The sequence below is a fragment of the Lontra canadensis genome, unplaced genomic scaffold, assembly GCF_010015895.1.
Source record: "Lontra canadensis isolate GAN:19392208 unplaced genomic scaffold, GSC_riverotter_1.0 scaffold59, whole genome shotgun sequence".
Lineage (NCBI taxonomy): Eukaryota > Metazoa > Chordata > Mammalia > Carnivora > Mustelidae > Lontra > Lontra canadensis.
In genome coordinates, this window is record NW_022631053.1 from 3,382,189 (window position 1) to 3,393,044 (window position 10,856).

Sequence of the window (10,856 nt, forward strand, 5' to 3'; positions counted from 1 at the left end):
GATCTCTGTCTGTCAAATAAATAAATAAGTAAAATCTTTAAAAAAAAGATAAATGAATTCAAGCCCAGATCTAATCATAGGTGACTCTAACCAGAACAATTAAAGCCACATTATTCTTAGCAGGATAACACTACAAGTATTCCAATGACTACAACCACCTCTACTACTTAATGGGTAAGAAGGGATTAGCCAATGGATGTTGATAATAGAAAAAAATAAAATATACAAAAATCAGAAAAGAAGAGACTTATAAATGTAAACCTGGAAAACCTATAAGAATCAACTAAAAACTATTACAAAGAATAAGACAATTCAGAAAAGTGGCAGGGCACAAGATTATTATACAAAAACAATAGCTTTCCTATAACACAAAGTCTAACTGATTGGATCATAGAACAAGAGAAGATTTCTGTTACAGTAATAAGCAAAGAGATAAAAGGTTTTGGCAAACAAGTAACATGCAAGAACTATATAAAAAAAAAAAATCAGCTAAGGCTCAGTGGCACAAAAGCCTAGAGTAAATCGAAAGACACACCCCGTGTTTGGTAGGACAAACTCTATTTTATTAAAGATGTTAATTCTCCGTTTACTCATCTATAAATCTGAGGACAATAAAATTACCCTTTGTGTTCATTTATTTGAAGGGCAAGCAAAAATATTCAGGGTAACTCAGAAAAAAAAAAAACAAAAATGAAAACAAAACCCTGGTGGCTGGTTAGATCCCTTCCTCATTCCTTACCTGTTCCGGGAAGGAATATGCTCTAGAATGAGCTTTACGCTGGGAGCCTCTTTCACTGAAGAACAGCTGAGAAAGGGCCTAGCGATGGCTCCCTTGACAGGAACTCAAGTCTACCCCCTCCCTCCAGACCCACACCACTTGGCTGGCTTTGGCAGCCCCAGCTCCCTGTGCAGCCCACACCTTTCCACGGACACAATCCTGGGCAGCCTTGGGTCTCTAAGCAGAGATGGAAACTCCAAGTTCCTGAGCGGCCATTCCCCAAGGGGCACTTCAGAGCCCTGGGGGCTCCGGTCCTTACACTGTCTGAGAGCTCTGCCACATGTTTGAGAGATACTGTAAGGGATTTCATTGTGCCTTCCACGCCCTCCCCCAAATATGTTGAAGTCCTAACCCCCAGTAGCTCAGAAAGGGACTTTATTTGAACAGAGTCCTTGCAGGTGTAATTATTTAAGATGACGTCATATTATAGTAGAGTGGGTCCCTGAGCCAATATGACTGTTGTCCTGAGAAGACAGCCATACTGAAGACACAGACAGAAACAAGGAGGTGGCCATGTGAACACAGACAATTGGACTGTCCTGTCTACAGTCCTGGGAGCCAACAAGATTGCTGGCAAGCCACCAGAAGCCGGGAAGAGCCAAGGAAGTGTTCCCCTACACAGGTTTTCAAGGGAGCATGGCCCTGAAGATCTCTCCAGGGCTATGTGACAATGCATTTCTGTTTGAAGGCGCCTCGTTCATGGTGTTTTGTCATCGCAGCCCTTGAAAACTAACACAGACGTCTATGATCGGAATCTGTGCCCTGCACATCAATGGGACAGGAAACCGAGCGCCTGGGAGAAAAACAAGGGGGTTTCCTCAGAGGATTCTCACCAGTTCAGCTAGGAGTAGGCTTTCCCAAGCAAGGAGCCCAGGCTAGAGGGACATACCATCAGAGCCCGGCACCACCCCCAGCATCTTTGTCCTTTCAAATGCCTCCAGTTCTCCCAGCTTCTGCCTAAGGGCTGACTGGTCTGGGCTCCCAGTCCTGTGGGGCCACAAACCTGTGGAGCCAGCCCCGCAAGGGCTCTGTGCTTCCTCAACACTCTTGAGGACAGAGGTCCTGGCAAGGGGGTGGAGCCTCAGGAGACCACAGACCAGACTTCTGGATTGGATTTCGCTGCACACAGGGCCCCAAGCACAAAATCCTGAGGGCCAGCTGGACACATTATTTGTACTCCAAATTGTGAGGGCCACCTGGGTCACACTTATGCCCCTCCCTCTCCCTGCGTCTCTCCCACTCACCCACCTGGCAAACTTCTCATTCCTCACCAACCAGGTCATGTTGCCTTCTCCACCAGCAGGTGAAGTTAAGGGCTCCCTCCTTTGTGTCCCCCTTCCGCCCGGAACTCCGACATATGTTCCTTTGTGACTGTTGTAATTCTGTAATGTTGTATATACTCCAGGGTAAAAGGCAAGAGGAATAAAACCAAGAATCAAGTCCGACGATGTTCTGTCCTGCAGAAAGGCTTACACAAAGAAAGGGGCCGGCTAACAAACCTGGTGGGGAAGGACCACTTGGACAAATAGGGGAGAAAAGCACCAGGATCAAGACACTAAGGACAAGGAAGAAACGGTTTTTAAGGAGAAAGAGGTCAATGGGATCACTGCAGCAGATGGTGCCGAGGCCACAGGACGGCCCTGTGGTCTCTGTGGCTTGCCTCACTCTCTTTCTTGGACACTGTAAAGAAATCACAACAGAACAAAAAGAAATGGTTCAGTAGATAGGGACTTCTGTCTTCCAACCCTTCCATGGAGGGGGACCATGTCTTCCATCTTGGCCTCCCTAGCACATGGCACTGTGCTCCGCACTGACAACACTCTCTGCCTTCCACCGTGCTTTCAAATGCACTAAGCTTTCCAACTGCAGGTAGAAGTTTAGAACGTTCTTGCTGGTTCCAGGATGAAATCTCTCTCCTGAGGTCATTTTATTTGTAGCTAGTGATCTCCCTCATTAAATGAAGAGTTCCCTGGGAGAAACGCCTGCTCTTTGCCTTCCTCTGGCCCTAACCCCCTTTAACACTGAACTTGCCCTCCGTAAATGCAACCATAGCAGCTGCCCCCGCCACAGTTCCTACTTTCAAGGAAGCATGCTGATAACCCCATTACTTCTCTCTGGTGCTTTCTGGCCCGTGTCTCCTGGGAACCAGGCCACCCAATTTGTTGAATGCCACGTGATTGGCTGCATCCACAGTACATTTTATGGTTTTAACTTAATTTATTATAGACATTGTGACATGAGTCTGTTTTTCGGAAAAACAGGTCACCTCTTAGCGTTACTTATTTAGCCATCGGCCCTCTCCTCGTGGACAAGGGTGGAACCGTTTTATGTCTCTTTTCTGGTAATTGATAATATTTCCTCCTGGAATAAGAATCAAAAACCTTAATAATGTTCATAGCTTTTGACCCAGCAAGTTCCACTTCTAGAAGGTTACCCTAAGAAAATGGCCAGAGCTGTGCACGAAGTGGATTTTCAGCAGCACTACTGACATGTGACAGTGGAGGCCGTACAGGGGAATTCGGGTATAACCTTCCCAAAGCAAACATGAGGGACATGTTCGGCCACAGAACATCAGTGGGCCTGGGCCCAAGGTTGTCACGAAGTGAAGAAATGGTGATGTCCCCAGATGAGCTGGCGCTAACAGGGACTGGGGTGCAGCACGCCCTGAGAGGCTTGGAGATAGACCAGACAGTTGACCAGGCTCTTGCCTCTCTAGGCTTGGGGTCACCTCGTCTCCCAAGGGCAAGTCCACCAGTCTCCCTGGTTTCCCAGGTATCTCTAAGCCCTACCAGGGAGATGGCCTCGTTCAAGGGCATCTCATAGAATAAAGTCTAGAAGGACAGGTGATCCATCCCTCCCAATCCAATATGTCCTCACCTCCCCCACTATGAGTCACCACTTGGCTCCCCTTCTGTGCTCCCTAGAGATCCAAAGGCACCATTTTCTAAGTTTTTCTTGGGGGTTTCTCTCTTCCTTCTCCCTGCCAGTCCCGGTTTTCAGTGACCACAGACAGCCCTTTTACTTGCTCCCACTCACAATAAGTTAATTCAGTACACATACTATTGGTCAGATTCTTTGGGTTGCAAGTAACAAAAACACACTCAAAAAATTTCAACCAAAGGGGCGCCTGGGTGGCTCAGTGGGTCAAGCCTCTGCCTTCAGCTCAGGTCATGATCTCAGGTCCTGGGATCGAGCCCCGCGTCGGGCTCTCTGCTCAGCAGAGAGCCTGCTTCTCCTCTCTCTCTCTGCCTGCCTCTCTGCCTACTTGTGATCTGTCAAATAAATAAATAAAATCTTTAAAAAATAAAATAAAAAATAAAATAAAAAATAAAAAAATTCAACCAAAATAAGAAGAAGAAAAGGAAGGAAGAGAGGGGAAAGAAAAGAAAGTTGCAAAAGGGAGACATCCAGGAATTAATGACTTCAGGCACAGCATGATCCAGGAATCCAAGATCCATCACTGGAGTCCTCTTGCTCTTTACCTTTATTCTCTACTTTCTCAGTGTTGGCTTACACTCAGGCTGACTCTCCTTCCTCGTGCTATGGCCAAGCTAGCCATTAGCAGCTCTCAACTGACATCCCTTTCCCAGCTAACGATTCTATACTAGTCCTGAGGGTGGGAGATAGGAAGTGTGGGCAGGGGGGAGGGGTCCTTTTTTTCCCCCCATGCTAGTTCTAGGAAATACCTCAGAGAAGGCTCTGAGGAGTCCAGCTTAGGGATGGTGCCTAACCCTGAACTGCTTGTGGCTGAAGGATCACAGGTGCACTCTTGGTGCTGGGGAGCGCTTTGGGCCTCATCTGAACTTCATGAAGAACCAAAGGGAGGTAGTCTCCTGATGCTCTGCTAGATAAGGAAGGTTGTTCTTTACACTTGACCGTCCCCATCCCTGTGTGTCCTCGTGCATAGTTAAGCTCCCCAGTCTCTCCAACATCTGGTCTGGAGTCAACTTCCAGAGACTGACAATGTTAAACTCAGCAGACACCCCCAGGTTCCCAAAGCTGTCCTCAGGTTCCAGGCAGCTCCCCACATCAGCTTTGTGTCTGTTCTTAGAGAAACGGCAACAGTGCCTAAGCAGCGAGAGTCCTGACTTTCGTTCATAAGTCAGGCTTCATCCTGAGTCAAGTCCTTCTCCCTTATCTACCGGAAGGCCTGTGGCAGGCCCTGGGCAGAAAGGGGGACTCCCAGGCCCTGCAGATGTGGCTGGCATGCGTCATCGTTGTAGCCTGTGTCCTGACCGGGGTCTGCATCTGCCCAGAGGAAGGGGGCCCTTTGGACGATTTCGACAGCTTTCAAGAAATCCTCAGGCTTCTGACAGGCTAACAGCCTCTCACATGCGGCACAGGGACAGATAATGGGTGCTTGCTGCAAGGCTGACACAGGAAGAATTTCAAGGCTTGGACTTAGACCCGAGTGGCATGGACTGGGTATCAGCATGATTGCTTTATGAGATCTTTGCTATTCCTGGGTGTGATGTGGCTGGGGTAGCAAGGTAATGAACCCACAGTCCTGTGCTGCTCTGGTCTGGACACCTTGCTCCCGGTCGACTGCCAATGCCTCCAGACTCTGGAGTGGGGTGTTTCTCTGTGAACTGACGCCCAAGCCTGCAGGGAGTGGCAGTCACTGCCCCCCCCCCCATACCCTGACACCCAGCATGTGCCTTTGTCTCATTTCCATCCTGGTCCCAACCTTCAGCAGCTTTTTTTTTTTTTTTTTTTTTTTTTTTCAGGAGTAAACCAAAATGAAAGAACTTTGAACTGGATCCAAGTGGTCATTCTTGCCCATTCTCAAGCCCAGACCAGACTTTGTGGTTCAGTCAAGTTCATGGAGCTGCAAGGCTCCTGCCCAAGCTCTGAAAGTGAGTAAATAAAACTTTCAGGTGGAGTTACAGGCTCACACCAAGAAAGCTACACATGGGCTCCACTCACCCTTCTACTCAGGCTTGTAGAATGCTTTAGTAGAGTTCGGTGGCTCTCCTTGGTGGCAGACAGGCGTGGCCTTAGGGGCCTCTGTTGTTGCTGTTGAACCTGGAGTGTCTGTCCTCTCTAAGCAAGTTAGTAATCTGTATATGTAATCTCATCTAGATTTCCCAGCTGACACCCATCATCTCTGAGGTGAAGCAGGGTGCCTGCTTTATAGAATTGCCGACTACCGAGGGACCTCATGCAATCACCCTCGGAGTCTGTCCTTTGACTGGAGGGAGTTCTATGAGGTCCTCTGTGCCCCGTATACTGAGATGTCCCTCTTCACAACAGAGTCGTGGGGTGACCCAGGCGAAGTGACTTGGCTCCTCTAGACCATTCCCTGGACTTGAACTCCCTGCTTCCAAGGGCAAGAAGTGCATGAGCTCCAGCTGCGGGACCTATCCCTCTTCGAGGTCTCAAAGAAGCTGCTCATGTGGGCAGCAGGCCACAGTTCCCATTCAGACATGGCTTTCTGGGTCACTTCTAAGGTTCTTTGACTCCCCAGGTAGGATTGTTTCCCCTGTTGCATTCTAAGTACTGTAGAAAATTCTAGTTCTGGTAGACTCAAAGCAAAATCTTAAAGCCCTTAGAGAAAATCCGAGCCCCTGTACGCTGGTGCCCCCTGTTTTCCCCCCATCCAGTCAGCCCTCTGCGCTCTGCCCCATTAAGAGATGCCAGCGTGGGGTGGACCTCGTGAGAAGTAGAAGCTCTAGCTCAGCACTGTCCCCAGGTTCTGTTGTCCTTCTGCTCCATCCTGTCACTGTGTGGGCTTAATATTCTCAGGGAGGCTTCTGAGGGGCTTATTCTTGAGTCTGGTTTTTGTTTTGTTTTGTTTTGTTTTGAAGGAGTGAGAGCTCTCTCAGAGGTCCCCAGCAGACACTCTTCTTTGCCCATCCCTGGCAAGGAGAATGGGATCACCATGTTGAACTTCAATTAATCTCCCAGGGACCAATAAATGCCAAGGGGTAAGTGCCCCTGACCACTCCAGCCTTATGAGATGTTATGATTTATAAAAAATACATATTTGGTCTTCACCCATGGTTCCTGGCTCACAGCTCCCCAAACCCTTGCCATTTCTGGAAGTGTGGAGAGCCTAAAGGGGTCTCTTGTGTTATGTTAAAAAGGTGACTTTTGAGGAGATGCAACATGGGGGGTTAAGGGGGTAGGAGAAGAATAAATGAAACAAGATGGGATTGGGAGGGAGATAAACCATAAGTGACTCTTAATCTCACAAAACAAACTGAGGGTTGCTGGGGGGAGGGGGGTTGGGAGAGGGGCGGTGGGGTTATGGACATTGGGGAGGGTATGTGCTATGGTGAGTGCTGTGAAGTGTGTAAACCTGGCGATTCACACACCTGTACCCCTGGGGAAAAAAAATATATGTTTATAAAAAATAAAAAATAAATAAATAAATAAATAAAAAGGTGACTTTTGGACCACACCCAAAAATGGGGGCTGGTTGCCAGGGGAGCCAACCATGTGATCAGGAGGGTTAGAACCTTCAGTCCTACCTTATGACCTCCAGGGAGCAGGAGATGGACCGGAGATTAAATCATTTCGTCAAGGGTTGGTGATTTTCAATGAATCATGCCTATGTAATGAAGCCTACATAGGAACTCAAAAGGACAAGGTTCAGAGAGCTTCCACGTTGCCAAACACATGATTTGGGGAGAGGGACATGCCTGGAAAGGACTTGGAAGCTCCACATCTCTTCCCACATACCTTTCCCTATGCATCTCTCCCTTCTGGCTATTCCTAAATTAGATCCTTTTATCATAAACCAGTAATCTAGTAAGCAAAATGATTTTCTGTGAGCTGTTCAAGCAAATTAATCGAATCCAAAAAGGGGGTCTTGGGAACCTCTGACTTATAACCAGTCTATCACAAGCATAGGTAACCATATGGGCTTGCAACTGGCATTTGAATTGGAGGCGGGGGCTTCACACATGCACACATGTATGCAAGCATGTCAGAAGTGGGTCCAAAACTTAATTTACCTTGAACTTTAGAACATGAGTGTTCCTCAGAATATTGAATGCCAGGACAGGACAGCCCATGACAGAGCCCGTCGGGGTCCTAAAACTCCATCCCCAACTCCCTACAGAGGTGATGCTTCTATTCTTGAGACGTCCTTGTTTTGTACCTGGTAAGCCTGGAGTAGTTTTCATACACCTCCAAGAACAGCTGAACCCCAGGATATTTTAAGTCTTGATAATTCATGAGTGGAGCCAGTATCTTTTCGAAGTTCAAGTTCACCCTTTGTTGTGGCAAAAATACCTGTCACTTCTTACTGTAATATGGCAGAATGGGGAGACCTCAAGGCACCACTTTGGGTGTGCCTTCTCCTGGTAGCATAAGATATGAAGGAGTTCATTCCTGTTCCTCTAAGATTCTGGTAACATCATTAGGTCATGGATATGAACTAGATAATCCACATCCCACACTGCCTTTACCATGGAGTGGTTAAAGGGATCAGGGGTCCCTGAGATGTTCTGGAGCATTCCTTCAAGTTGTTAAGACACCATGGACAAGTAAGAATATGTTTTTTCTTTCCCTCACTAAGCATAGATTTTTCTTGGTACCATGCCTCATCAAATACCAACTCCCTGGTGGAAGTAGGTCCACCTCTGAGAAAACCTATGCAGGTCCCTACTGTGTCCAACTGTTACACCCACTACTTCTGGGGAGTTTCCAGAGCCCATATTGCTAATCAGTAGTTCTTCAAAGAGCTTCTGTAAATCTCTAATTTTTTAACAATAAAAGCTATTTTAACCTGCTTTCAGCAAATATGAGCCACAGTCCTTTCAGAGAGAAAACGTTACTCTGGTTTAGGGCTTCCTTTTCAGTCTCTCCTCCTGATCTCTGGGTGGTTAGAAATTGCCGGAATCAAAGCCCTCTGGATTCATCTGCTGGTCCAGGTAGAAAAAACCCAGGTGAGAGCAGAAGGGTGATGCTTGGCTCCGTGTGGCCTCTCTCCCCTCTACCTACCACATCTGGGAAGGAAGGACCACTTCATACCTACACACTGCCTTTGGAGGGTGCTACATTTTGTAAGGGCTGGATTTAAAAATCAGACATCTGGTAGCTGGAAGAACCAGGATTCAAACCTAGGTCTCGCTCCAAAACCGTTTTCACTTTGCCACAATTATATGTTGTTGATATGTCTGTCCACTTAGAAAACCCAAGAGAATCAATTAAAAACCTATCAGAGGGGCACCTGGGTGGCTCAGTGGGTTAAGCCTCTGCCTTCAGCTCAGGTCATGATCTCAGGGTCCTGGGATCAGACCCAAATCAGGCTCTCTGCTCCTTCCCTCTCCTTCTCTGCCTGCCTCTCTGCCTACTTGTGATCTCTGTCAAGTAAGTAAATAAAATCTTTAAAATAAAAAATCTATCAGAGCCACAAAGGCAGCTCAGTAAGTTGACTGCTTTTAAAATAACTTTAACCATTTCAGACAATATAATGAAATAATTTGCTACTTAAGGTACCCACTAAAATCAGGGTGACTCCTTCTCTGGGCTATGTTTCTAGAGAGAATCAAAATAAACCAGTAACAGGGATGCCTGGGTGGCTCAGTCGGCTCAGGTTATGATCCCAGTGTCCTGGGATTGAGCCCAGCATCCAGCTCCTTGCTCAGTGGGAAGCCTGCTTCTCCCTCTGCCTGCCGCTCCCCTGCTTGTGCTCTCTCACTCTCTGACAAATAAATAAATAAATAAATAAATAAATAAAATCTTTAAAAAAGAGAGAGAGAGAGAGAGAAAGAAACCAGTAACAGTGGCTGGCCCTCGGGAGGAAAAAAACTAAGTGACTGGAAATGGGAGTAGGAGGAAGACTTACACCTCACTAGTCAACATTTGATTGTTTTGCCATATGTACATGTTGTCTATTGAAAATCAAAATTCTGTGGGATTAATAAGCAGTGAGGCAAAAAGTTCAGGATATCGGGGCACCTGGTTGGCTTAGTCCAAGGAGTATGCAACTCTGAATCTCAGAGTCCTAGGTTCGAGCCCCACCTTAAATGTAGAGATTACCAAAAAAAATAAAATAAATATTTAAAAAAATTTTTTAGAAAGTTCCGGATATTAACAGGACATGAAACATCAAGACATTAGAACAAGTCTCAATCATTTTCAACCTAAAATAATATTAAACAACACTCAAATGCTATCGGGTAGCATTTCAACCCCCTTAATGAAATTCACTGTTTTTTTTAAATATCTAAGAAGATAGAAACCTCTTCTCCTGTGTTTTAGGGATAGATTAACAAAGGTTTTACTGTTACCTGTAGGATAGTTTGCTCTGGGGGATAGTTTATTACTCCTGTTACTAGTTTACTCTGGGTAAAATGACTGTCAGGTTATAATTACCTCTGTCTTACCCCTATTATCTCTGTATCACAAGGTTCAAGGTGTATATCTCTTTTTTTTTTTTTTTAAGAAAAGCTGTTAAACAATAAGATAATATTAATTTGGGGCAGAAAGAGTTCTTGCAGTAAAACCTTGTGAGCATGTAGGTACTTTATTCTTTCCAATTATTAAAGTTCTCTCTTGCAAAAGGTACACATAGATCCTGGACATCCCGAGTGCTTTTAAAGAGAAGAGTTTGTAGTCACAGTTTGCCAATCCTACGTGATTTTCCAAGGAAGGAAAAACTATTCATTGTAACATAGAAGGTGGCTTCTGTTATACAGAAGGAAACTGACCAAGCGTCCCCTGGAATAGATAATATGTACATCAGCAACTAAAATATAAAAGACCAAGAAATCATTTTAAGAACTGCGCAGACTGGGGTGGGAAAACACCAGAAAGAAAAAAATCTGACTGTCATAAAATAGGGCCTTGAATAAATGGAGGGACTTACAGAAAGTAATGGCAAAGGGGCGCCTGGGTGGCTCAGTAGGTTAAAGCCTCTGCCTTCACTCGGGTCATGATCCCAGGGACCTGGGATCGAGCCCCACATCGGGCTCTCTGCTCAGCAGGGAGCCTGCTTCCTCCTCTCTCTCTGCCTGCCTCTCTGCCTACTTGTGATCTCTGTCTGTCAAATAAATAAATAAATAAATAAATAACAGTAATGGCAAAGACCTCAGACCCCAGTATCACAGGCACCTGCTGAGCTTAT